Raw genomic sequence first — 12,856 nt, 5'->3', positions numbered from 1 at the left:
GGCCTGGGCTGCAACCACCTCTGGGAATGGTTCCAGTCACTGGCTGCTTGTCTAGTGTTTGGGGGTGATTTGCTTTGTCATGTTGTCATGGAGCACATGTAAATTTTGATATTTCACTTTTCCTCATCCCTTTGAAACTCCTGCTCTCTCAAATCTGACTATTTGGAGTTGCTTTGCCAGGCTGATCTGAAAGTCAGGGTTTCATGCTTCTGGGACAGGTCCTTGCCTCCATGCGTTTATTTTAAAGGGGGATTTAGTGTATGGGAACTGCCTGCTGCTCCTCCAGCATATTCTGCAAACTTCCCTCGGCATCACCCCAGCTCCTAGTGTGTGCATGTGTTTATGCACATTGCTGGGAAGTCCAATGATGTGTTTTAGGCAAAATCATGTCTAAACCAGGAAGGCCAGCAGAACCTGTCATGTCACCTTCAGTACTTGCCTTCTCTGCTAAGCTTTTAAAGCGAGTAATTATACCACAATCTTTATCTGCACCACTATTATTAATTTTTTGGATGACTATGTTGCCTCTTCCAAGCACAGCACCCCTGAGGCCCTGCAGCATGCACATATGGTGACACATATCTCTGTTCCAGCAAGGTAGGTGGTCAGGCTGTTCTTCCTCTTCTCCTTAATTTTCTCCTACATCCATACCTCTTTTTGAAAACTGAAAGTTCCAAGCTTCTTGTCACATTTCCCTTCCAGCACCAGCTTTTTCTGAGAGGTCAAGCACAGGCCTGTGGGATCTTGCTGGGCAGCAGCAACAGCAGGAGCAGAATGTGAGTGTGGACAGATGGCTCTGGGCCGAATCTCCTGCCTGTCAATGGCTGGCAACTCCTCCAGTTTCTGTGGTGCTGCAGGGAGGGCAGGGCACTGCCAGATTCTGCCTTCAGTCTTGCTGATTGCACCTGCCAGGAACAACATATGGTCCTTGGTGCTTCCAGAGAGCCTCCAACAGGAGATGGCTGCAGGTCCCCCACTGGCACCCAGGGCTTGTCTGGTCCTGCTGGCTGGCACCAGCTGAAACAGCACACAGCAAAGTGCCTTGGAGTGCCCCAAAGAGGGCATCCCACAGTCAGCCCAAACGGCAGTGAAATCATCAGTGAAGAATCAAAAATACTGAGGCTTTGCTCTGTCCTACTTAGAGCCACTTCATCAAAGGCTTTTGGGAACCAGGCTCTGTTTCTAACAGAAATGTGACACCTGAAGAAGGTTTATACTCTGTTGCTGCAGATGAGAAGAGGAAAGCCATGGCAGAGCATGATCAGGGCAGTACCATTTTCTTGCAGAATGACATTCCCTTCCTACTTTGGGACAAGTGGTCCTGCTGGGTACCTTTCAGCTTTACTCATCAAATCAGAAAATAAAACTCTCTGTCCCCTTAGGATGCAAGAGGACTTTAAGATTGGTTCACGATGCATGAATCCCAGCAAAATAGCCATGCCTTGGAGCTTCAGGAGCTCCAGATCCTTACCCTGGGATATATTAGGATACTCTCTGTGTTAGAAAAAAACTCGTTTTAAATGTAGGGAGGATTTGTTCCCTGGCTCAATGGAATTGATATTCAAGGGTCTATCAGAGAGAGCAGTGAGTCCTGGACTCTTGTTTGGATCATGGTTGGACCCCTTACATGGCTTGGCAGATGTCCATGGAGGCTAAACTTCTGTCCATTGGGGTGCAGGGTAAAAAACCTACTTTGTTATTCTGTAAAAATGATCAGATTCTGTACTTCTCTCACAGGAAGCATAAATCTGCAAAATTCAGGGAATTTTGATTCCAAAGTTGCATTTCATGACTGATGACAAGACATCAACATGCATAACACAAGCACAGGGACAGTGTGAGGGAGTAGCAGCCCCAGCTCTGCTGGGGTTGGTTCATCTTGCACACAATCCAACAATAGGAAGAATTGAGAACCTTCATAATATGTGTAAAACTTGTATCAATCAAAAGTGGGACTGTGGCTCTGAGCACATAGCTAAAAGAGCAGTTGACTGAATAGCATCAAGGAGTTTAGCATGAGATGAGTCCAGAGCCCCAGGGGGATTGAGTTATGACTGTGGTGTAATTAGTACCTAAGTTATCTGGTTTAGTTTGCTCACATACTCATCTCCTGCTGTACCACCAGTCTGTGTGAACTGCCTATCTCCATCAAAAGAAGCCATGTGGCATCCTGGGATTAATCTCTCTAAAACCCACTGGGAAGAGAGTAAAACACTCTTTACATTTCTGGCTGGGAGGAACAGTGTTGTCAGTCTGATACCTTCAGTTCTCTAGTCCTGAATCTGCTTTATCATGTAAGTGACTGTATGCAAAATATTTAAAACTACTGATTTCCTTTCCAATTTTTGCTAGTGTTAGACAGGGCACCTGTCTTTCTGTATTGAGATGCAGAACTTAGCACAATATGGTTCAGATCTCAGGTGGATAAGGATATTTCAGCATAAGATATTTCAGCATAAAGAGATGATGACAGTAATTGTCTGCATCAGAGTGATGGAGACCCTTTGTGATAGCCAATAAGATTTCCACATGCCCTCAGGTTGTCATTAGACAAACAGCTTTGAAAGCAGCAAGGAACTTAGCAATTCTAGAAAACCTGAAAATCATTAAAAGGATTAGTAAACAGTTAATCACAGTTTTCCAATGAAAGGTGAAATGCTAATTATTTCCCCCTAATTATGCTAAAATCTTCAGAGAATTCAAATATTGGCATGACCTATAGTTTACTGAGACCCAGATGACACCTATGTACCACCTAATTAGCAATGACTTCCCACAGAAGGCACCTCTTTGAAGTATTACATTTTCCACATGCTTTTCCATATTATTATTTTCCACTGCAAAAATAACCTTCTCTACTTGCTACAATAGGGGATGAGTCAGACACATCATTGCAGAGCACCAGAAACCTTCCCCGACCAGAATAATCCTTGTAACACTTGCTAATGAGTGAAAGAGGAGGGGGCCTGTTCTCAGCTCCCTGTCAATGGGAGCTAAGTGTGCGTAGGGAGGAGAGAACACAATTAAAATCATTGGGATAATTCGCATTAGATACACATTATAATGAATACACACTAAGCATCAGGGAATAATTACCTGATTTTATTAGTAACCAGGTCGTGCTTTGGTCCATGGCCTGTACCCACAAGCTATGACTTACCTTGGTTTCCAAAAGGCAACAATGCTTCAGAGATATCCAAGCTGAGCCCACAGCTGCTGGGGAAAGCAGGGCAGGCAATTAACCACCAGTGTCAGACCTTTGTGTGTCCCTCAGCTCAACTCTTATTTTCTTTCTGGAAATATCACAGACACAGAGGTCATAATTTGGATTCGTTACTTTATAGAGCAGCATCTTCTTTTCCTATGTGAAGCCTACAGAAAGGAAACGGGCTTCACTTTGTGTTCTCACTGGATTTGTTATCTCCACAAGTTGTTCAATTTTGTCTAGGATTTAGTCACCAATGAACAATGTGAAGAAATCATTCTCATGACAGCACAGAAATACAGAGGCTCTTATGCATGCTTGGGAAGCAGGGGGTAAACAGGTGAAACTGGAAGTCCCACTGTATGGAAACATACACAGCATTGCTAAGGCATTTCTTTATGTAAAGAAGATTGACATTTCTTGCAAGTTGATGTTCTTAGTTGCAGTTACCAGTAAAGAAAAATCTCTTGGTATCAGGCACTGCCTGGGGAACTAACAGGACAGAGAAAAAGTATGAGTGAAGTAGGCTAATACATAAAGTTTGTGCTTTCCTCCCCAAGCTGTCTCCCCAAATCTGGTTAACACAGGAAATAAATAAAACCACAAGGAGAAGACACTTCATTTACACAGCTTTTGGCTTTTTAAAGTTACAGTCTGACAGAGAAAGCACTTCATGTTTTCTCCATCTACTAATCCTAGTGGCAGTACAGGACATGACACAGCAGCCAGTGCAACTGGGATCTCTGTGCAAACATTTCCCTTCTGCAGAGGACCTTGGTGAGGTGAGGCAAACACAAGCAGGAATGGGGACTTGCACTTGATTCTGACAGTTTATTGTCCTATAACCTGATATAGAGTAGATTCATCTGCCTTAAATAAGATATCACAGGTAAAACTCCACTGCAGGGGAATGGGGAGTTTGAACAAGAAAATAGATTGTAGTTTGGTGTGGGATCTATCCTTGTTTTCTCACATAAAGAAACAATACAGGAAGAACTCATTCCAGGATGACAAGAAGGAAAAAAAATTAAGTCTCCTGGTGAGTACTTTTAAAGTGACAGACATTGGAATCCAAAACACACATTATCTAAACGTTTAAAAAATATGGATTATTCCTCTGGGGTTTGTTGTATTTACTTGAATTTATCTCAACCCACCAGTCCTTGCACTTTTACCCTTCCAATTCTGTCCCCCATTGCATGGAGCAGAGCACTGAGTCTGTGTCTGTGTGGTGCTCAGCTGCCCACTGAGGTTAAATCACAATATCCAGTAACATAAATCTCTGATCTGTGGAATCCTGGGCACCCCACAGCCCACCACTCACATCAGGTCACTACAGACTGAGATCCTTCAAGTGATATTTCAGAGAATTACAGAATGGCTGAAATGAAGAAGGACCTCTTGAGATCTCCTCCAACTCTTCCGCTGAAGCGGAGCAGAGTGCCCAGGACTGTGTCTGATTTGGTTCTGAGTATCTCTGGGGATGGACACTTCACATCTTCAGAAAGCCTCTCTCTGTTTCCTTTCTGACTGCTCTCATGGTGAGAAAAATTTCTTTTGTGTAATTTCTTTCTGTACTGAAATGTGCATGAGCTCCTCTGTCATAAAAGTGGTGAGTATCTAAATTGTTAGGGGAAATCACAGGGAGAAAAGCATGTAGATCAGTAAAAAGAGATTCCTCTGCTGCTTGGTGGTTGCCTGTTTTAGTCCTAATCTTGTAAATAGTTTCTCATGTGATAACAGGAAGTCATTTGCTTTGTCAGGTTTCTGTAGCTAAATGTGCACTCTTTTGTAGGAAATAAGAGAACCTGCACTTTTAGGTAACAATCTACTAAATCCACTGTTAATAAAAATTAAAAAAACATATTCTCAAGGAAAAAGTGATTTGATAGAGATTGAATCCTACCACCAAGGACAAACAACAGCACATTGGGGCTGGAGCATCCTTTACCCCAAAGCAAAGCAGAAGCAGAAAAATAAACCACATTTCACCTTACATTTGTGCCACTTGATGCTGGCAGTTGTTATGGATTTTACTGAACATGGAAGTACCATGTTGCTGTGAAGAAGGAAACACAATGATTATCCAGAATTCTGGATTACAATGTAATATTGGTCCTGGACAGCCTGTCCCAGAGACAGGAGACCTCTTGGATATTTTTCAGCCAGTGACTATGTTTTCTTCACTGGTCTTTTTCAACAGATTGCTCTGAGCAGAGCTGGGTTCAGCAGACATGTTCCTCCATCTGGAAATCTTAGGATAGCACAGTCCACTTCAGCAAACCTGCTGCAGTTTAGAGTCAGTGGTGAAGGTGATAAAGGATGCAATTTTTATGCTTTTTTACATATTTGGCAAATGGATTATTGGATGTGTTATTAGTTTTGCTCTGTAGCTTGCACAGTCCTATTTTATTGAGTAATTTACATGACATATAGGAGTTGTATTCCAATAGATATTATTTGGAGCTATTTCTCATGCTTTTCGATTTCCTCTTTTATCTTGCATCAGCAGAAATGCTTACACCTCTTACACACAACATCCGCTCACTTATTTCATTTTACCCCTCCCTCTAAACAAAGTACTTAAAGAAAGAAACAATTGTTTTGAATAATTAGCATCATTAATCCTTGCCTGTTGATACCTGAATTGTCACTTCAGCCCATAAAATTGCTTAGATTGCAGCTTTCATGCAATGCATCACAAAACACTTCACAAATAATAGCTCAATGAAACACGAGAGATCAACAAATCATCACCAGAGCAAAAGGACATGTCATAAAATCTTTTTTTGAACAATGCAAGTGCTATCAAACCATTTAAAACCAGATACAGCCTATGCTCCGTGTACTTCTCAGCAGAAGGAAATTCTGTGCATGAGGTGCATACCAAGTAAGAGCTTTTGAGCCATGCAGGCTCAAGCAAACTTTTCTGTAGCAGATTTTCCTCTGATCTAAAAGGTTGCTCACAGATTTAAGGGGGAAGATTGTGCTCCCATGTAGGATTTATTTTCTAAGAAATATATGATTCATTCATATCTGAATATAAACAGGACAGGAATTTAAATTTTAGCAGTGTACCTAGCTAAAATTCTTATATATGGCCTTTAGTTAAACCTGAGCACACCATTTCCCAAGTGGGTGAAGCAATTTTCAACTTATGGATGTCCTGGTGGAGTCTTAATGCAAAATAATCTGGGAACTGCACATTCAAGGATATCCTCCCTGAATGTGTAGTGACTTTAGCCTTCAAATATATCTCTGATCTGCTGAATTTCAGGGGATTATTTACAACCAATGGGAGAAAGCATGAAGCTCTCGTTCTTCTGGATCTTAAAGTGATAAGAGAGAAGGCTGAAAGTGACATAAACCTGCTCTTTTTATCTGTAACCTTGTGTGAAGGCAGATCTCAACCACAGCCATAGATGACTTATCTCCTTAGGTTTTGTCTGCTTTGTTCACAGAGGTGAAACAGCCAAGATTCAGTGACAATTACACCCTGGCTAAGCCAAAATTTCACCAGGATCCCTGATCTATTCCACTGGATAAAACATTGATGTTGTGTGTCATTTTTATGGAAAGAGCCTTACAAAGGGTTTTCAAATCTGAAAGATTTCTCTCCAGAAATAACTGGAAAATGCTTTTGATTTACAAGGCATGCTGAAAATACTTCCCAGAGGCTGCAGACTGGTATAACTGTGGGCAACCTTGACAAAGAGTCCCATGAAGAACTGCAGTAATATCTGTGAAAAAATGCAAGGATAATATTTCCAAGTCCCAGGTTAGACATTGGTAGCCACCACTCAGCAATCTGCCTTCAATAAGATAAAGGTAATGGGAAGGAGGGATGCCCAGAATGATCACATTTGTCTTGCCCAGTCCCTGTGATGGGGTCTGGCTTTCCTGGGGATGAACACCTGCCTGCCCATGGGAAATGGTGAACTAATTACTTATTTTGCTTTGCTTGTACATGAGGCCTTTACCTATTAAACTGTATTTACCTCAGCCCACGAGTTTTCTCACTTTTACCCTCCCAATTCTCTCCTCCATCTCGCTGTGGAGGAGTGAGGGAGCAGCTGTGAGGGGCTGAGTTGCCAGCTGGGGTTAAACCAGAACATTATGACATGTAACTGGCTCCTCATCAACATTATGTAACTTAAATGAGAAAGTGGCAAGAGAGGGCATGGGTTCTAAGTGAAGATCATGTGGGAGTTCTGCTGAAACAGGGTTTTTTTGGTGTTCTAAAGCAATTTCTAGCAGCACTATTGACCTGGAACTACTGTAGAGGAGCTGGAGTTGATTGTGAAACTTGGTGCAACAGATGTCAATTTAATTGAATTTTCTGTGAAACTGGTGGATGTTTTTATCAACATGCCAGGACTCAATCCTCCTCTCAAATTCCAAGGAATCACAGACATAGAATATGCCAGAAATATGCCAGCACAACACATCAGTAACACAAGATGGAGGAGAACAAGCACCCTATAACCGTGAGTGGGCTCAAGTACATTCAGCAGTGTGATATAAGCTGGAGCTGGTGCTGTCCTCCAAAAGGGGTGGAAGATATGGGGGGAGCTGTGACACAACTTATATAAACAGATTTTCTACTTTTATAGTTTGCTATTATGCTTTCCATTCACACTGGGTGCACTCAATAACTTTATCTGGTTGAATTTCAGGAATAATGCTTCATTCCAAGCATAAAAGTAAGGTAACAGGAGATAAAAAGCATTTTAACAAAATCAAGGACAATGAACTCAAAATGTTGATCCTCCCTTTTCCCCCTTCACTTGTAATGAATTTGAAGAGCAATATATATTTGTGTCCTTCCATTGAGCACCAAATCAATTAAAACATTTTATATTATTTTCAAAATACTTTTTAAAATATATGAGATTCATCATCCAAAAAAAAAAAAAGGTGTTGAAATAAAGAAAAAGAAACTCTCTTTGTAATTGAAGTGTTTATTAAATGATTTGAAGAGCAATACACTGGAATCACAAGGGTGTGGTGTAGGCACCTAAATCTTATCCAGCACCTTCTTTATCTTGTAAACAGAAATTTGCTGGTGTTGATCCTTATCTTTTACAGGGCAGGGAAAAAGAAATTAGTATTGTAGAAAAAGTTCTTGTTTCCCTCTATGGAGTGAGAAGGCCATTGAATCTTCTGTCTGACAGTCAGGCAGCAGCAGTCCTTCATTTTACTTGCAGCAATTGGATGCCACATCACTTCAGGGGATTAGACTCATTATGAACTTGTACACAGAACTGAGAAAATAACCTCATCTATCATGTAACAATCCCAATAATTATCTGTGCACCCAAAGCACTTCCCTTCCACCCACTTCTGCAGATGTTTCTGCATTTGGAAATACCAGCAAATTCCTATCTTTGCAGAACAACACAGGTCAGCTTAGAGCATTGTCTCATCAAGCTTAATATTCTCTTTGTTTTAGGGGTCAAGTGTAGGTTTTAAGATGAAAGAGCCACAAATCATCCATATGACAACAGGGAAATTTCCTCCTGCCTTCTCTACCCTTTGACTTTCATGTGAAAACAGGACAGGACAATGAAAAGCAGCTGGATTCTAACAGGACTTCTCTAAAGCAGGCACCGTGCAAATCACTCTGCTGGCATGGCCCATTCTCCACTGCCACTGGAATGATCCATCACCTGTGACAAGCAGCTGGAAATGGGTCAGAATATTGACATATCTGGGCTGGTTTGCTGGCATGTGACCCCCAAATACACCCTGCTCCTGCTGGAAGACCTCTCAACAATCGTGAGTGGTACATTCCTCACGTTAACCGTGGCAAAAGCTAAAAATGGCTCAGAAAACCCTGAAATCTTCTCAAAGCTCTTTGACCCAGGGAAACACTCTTTTCCTTGAGAAAGGGGTGTTTGAGCCAATAATCCTGGCTTTGTAGTGGCACTGCTGCTTGCGTGCAAAGTCTGTGGAGTGCCATGCCATCTGTGAAACAAATCCTGGGATGTCAGTGAAATCCTTACCCAGGCAAAGGTCTCATTGACATTGATGGCCACTTGGTCAAAGATGGTTCTTCACTGAGATATGGGAGATGTAAAAATATCTTCATTCTGCTCAAATCCACCCACATTTGGGATGACATTTGAAAGAGAAGTAAAAAATGATGCAAATACTAAATAGGGGGAAAAAATTAGAAAAAATAAAATATATGTGATATTTAAAAAGCAAATGCCTATCTTTATGAGAAACCTCAGAGACTGTTTACTTGAAAATATTTTTTTCTATTTAACTAGCTGTTAACTAGTAAATATAAAATTATTTAAGTTTCAGAGGATTTAGATAGTCAATTTATGCTCTTTTTGTCTGACACATACAGCAGCTATGCAAATTGGCAGCATACTAATGTTTATCTACATTAAAACCACCTGAGAATTAAAACCTTCTGCACTATGAATTTCTCCAGAATTAACAATATTTTTAATTCTCAGTTTCCTCCTCCATCTTATTCAATATGGAGTATGCTGAGGCCATCACATGTTTTTAACATTGGTTTAGAACTGTTCATATCTGCAAAATAGTGAACCCAAAATTTCATGGACTCACATCAGACAAGGTATCCTGACAAAGAACACCCCATGGATGCTGATAAAAACCAATAAACCACATTAGAATTAATAAATTGTGAAGGGCAGGGTTTAAAACCTTGTTTGTACACTGCATATGTCAAGGACACATCTTCCAACATCTACAGCCTCTCCTGAGAGGGTTTGGCTGGGCTTATGTGGCACTGCCAGTGAGATCAGTCAGGGGTGAATATAAAGTCTGGTCTCACCAGCAGAAGAGTCAGGGGCAGTTTAAAATAAGCAGAATGCCATTGAATGTGGTTATATTGCTATAGGTAGGATAGAAATAGATATTAATATCTATTTGGGGAAAAAAGACTCAAAAGGGCGTTAAAACCTACCAGTCCTGGCAATGGACATGAAATGTGTCTCGGTGCTTATTTAAAATATATATATAGGAAAGAGAGAGAGAGAGAGTGCTATTACAGGCAAGTACTGGGTGTTTTTTTTAGCTCTGGCATTAATTTTTCACCCTGTGTTCCTTCTTTTCAATTTCTAGGAAGAAAAGAAACCGATATAACCGTGCAAATGTCCCTGCGCTCTGCCTCCAGCTATAAGCTTAAGAATTAAAAGCTTGACAACGCTGAGTTGTAGACAACACCCCTTCAATACTTTCTGGCTCAGTGGCTCTGTGAAAACCTCTTTGAAGGTGCAGCTCTTCAAAAAAGGCTCTGCAGCAGCACAACCGAAATGTTTGCTGCTAAATATAGAAATGCACTTGCTCTGAGCGAGGCTGGTTTGCTTCAGGTTCACCTTTGGAGCTGCATTTATAGCTACAGTATGGATTTTAAGGAGAAAAGGGAGAGGTAGGAGCAAGAAAGCAAAGAATTAGACAGTAAGAGTGCCTGTTGAGGGGGGAAAGGCTCTGACTAGTAAAGCTGGGCTGCAAGGCAACAATTTGATGTGGCCATGGAAAGGCAAACACAGGATAAAACATATTAGTCAGAAGAGGGGATTAATTCACCATAGCCAGATGCAAACCCTATTATTTAAAACACTGGTGAAACACTGTCTGAATGCACTGTGTACAGCTCTCCACACCAAATTTGAAGGAATATGTGTTCAGAGCAGAAGGAGTGGAGGAATAATAGGAATTATTATGTGGGAAGGCAGGCAGAGGTCTGTGAAAGCTGGGGTTGGGGTCTGATAGAACCAAGTCTTAGGGCAATAATCATTGATGGAGCAATCTTCTTTTAAACCGTTCCTATCCCTTTTTCCCACTGGAAAACAGCCCTTTTCAGATAGTTGCAAGCAGGTGATAGTTCCCTGTGTTATTTTTCCTTTTGAGGAAGCCTTGTACTCTCAGCTGTGATTGTGTCTGGGTCTGGCAGCAGACATTTTAAGGCAGGTGAAAAAAATGAAGCTGCTTCAAGCATTCGCATTTCTCACCACTATTTCATATCAGATCCCCTTCTTGGGCAGCAGCAGCGGAGTTTTCAATCTGTTGAGAGGAAGGAAAAAGGATGAGGTAGGTGACCTCCAAGAGAAATGAAAACCAGAAATTCTGGGCAATTTTTTCCTGTTTAATAGAGAAACCTTGACAAATCAGAGAGATGGGCAATCACCAAACACATGAAATTCAACAAGGGCAAGTGCCAGATTCTGCAGCTGGGATGGGGCAGCCATGGAAAGTACTATTGAGTGCTTTTACTAAATAGTGTACTTTGTGCCTGGGTGGTTGGTTGGGGGTTTTTTTTGGTCTCTTCACTTCTTTAGCTTATTTTGGTATTTGTTATGAACAAAAAGTTCCATCACAATTAGTTGCCTTGGCTACTAATGATTTTCTTTATTCATGTATATCTCCTTGTATTTAAACACAGCACCTAATCTATCTGCTTTGTGTGGCTTAATGTGACAAGGCCCAGAGCCACAGAGAGCTGCTGGTTGCAGCTTTGATTACACTAATGGCATCTTCAGCTTGCTCTTGGGGACGTGGTGGTTTTTCTGGGAGCAATATTTAGCAGAGGGACTTGATGAGATCACACTGAACCTCACACTCTCTTGGCAGTGCAGCACGGGAGGAACAATTCTGGATCTGCTGTATGATCAAAGAACTGAGGGGAGCTATGTCTGTGCGCAGGTGTCTGCCACCTGGAGCTCACAAGGTCATGGATTCCTGCTAAGAGTTACAAACAACAGGAAAAAGGAGCTGGTCAGCAGTGCTGGCTCCCCACAGTGCCAGCCACCCACAGTGTCTCCAAGCAGATCCTGATATCTGTATAAACAGTGCAGTCATTCCAAGGGAAATCAATGTTATGAGCAGAAAAGTTGTACATATTTTTTTAAACATTGCAGAGTTCACAAGTTAAACCAATTGCTGCCAAGTTGGGGTTCTAACTATTTGTTGTTAATAATTTCATGTTGTAATCCCCTGTTGTTAATAGCTTTCCTTTAATAACCTGTTCTTGATGGTTAGAAATCCCCCTTTGTTGAGCATCCCCCTGCCGCTTCCTGGAAGGTGGCACCTGGAACTGTGAGGAGGAGGGGATATCAGGGTTGGCATGCAAATGAGGAAACCCCTTGCCAAATTTAGCAGGAAAAACCCCTAAAACAATGAGCCACCATGGAATTAAGAGATTGAAGTGATGCCTAGATGTGAGGAACAGAATCCAGTGTCTGCTAAGACCCTTTTAACCTCTCACACTAACCTAAAGATGTTGGCCAGAAAGAGGACCTTGAATGTCAAACTGAAAAACTTGGTATTTCCTGGTGCTCTGGAGAGGGCAGAACCCCCAGCTCTGCCCACAGACCAGTGGACAAAGCTGCACTTTTCGTCTTCCTCTGTGCCATTTCTGGAAGCAGCAGTGGTGTGAGCATGGACCTGTCAGTTCTCCCTTCCTGAGCTGATTTTTAATAAAGGCATTAAAAAGGAGAAAGATCTCTTGCCCTATTTATTTTAATCAAGTTAGCTGGCAAGACATATGTGTGCACTGTGATTGAATCCATGTCACACCAAATGTCTGTAACCAGGCCATTGTGCCAGGGTCCTCTGGCAGGCCAGAAGTTTTAGCCCATGATCAATTCCCTGTCTTAGAGCTGTGTACCC

The sequence above is a fragment of the Camarhynchus parvulus genome, chromosome 2 (genome assembly GCF_901933205.1).
Source record: "Camarhynchus parvulus chromosome 2, STF_HiC, whole genome shotgun sequence".
Classification (NCBI taxonomy): domain Eukaryota; kingdom Metazoa; phylum Chordata; class Aves; order Passeriformes; family Thraupidae; genus Camarhynchus; species Camarhynchus parvulus.
Note: the sequence above shows the minus strand (reverse complement) of the source record.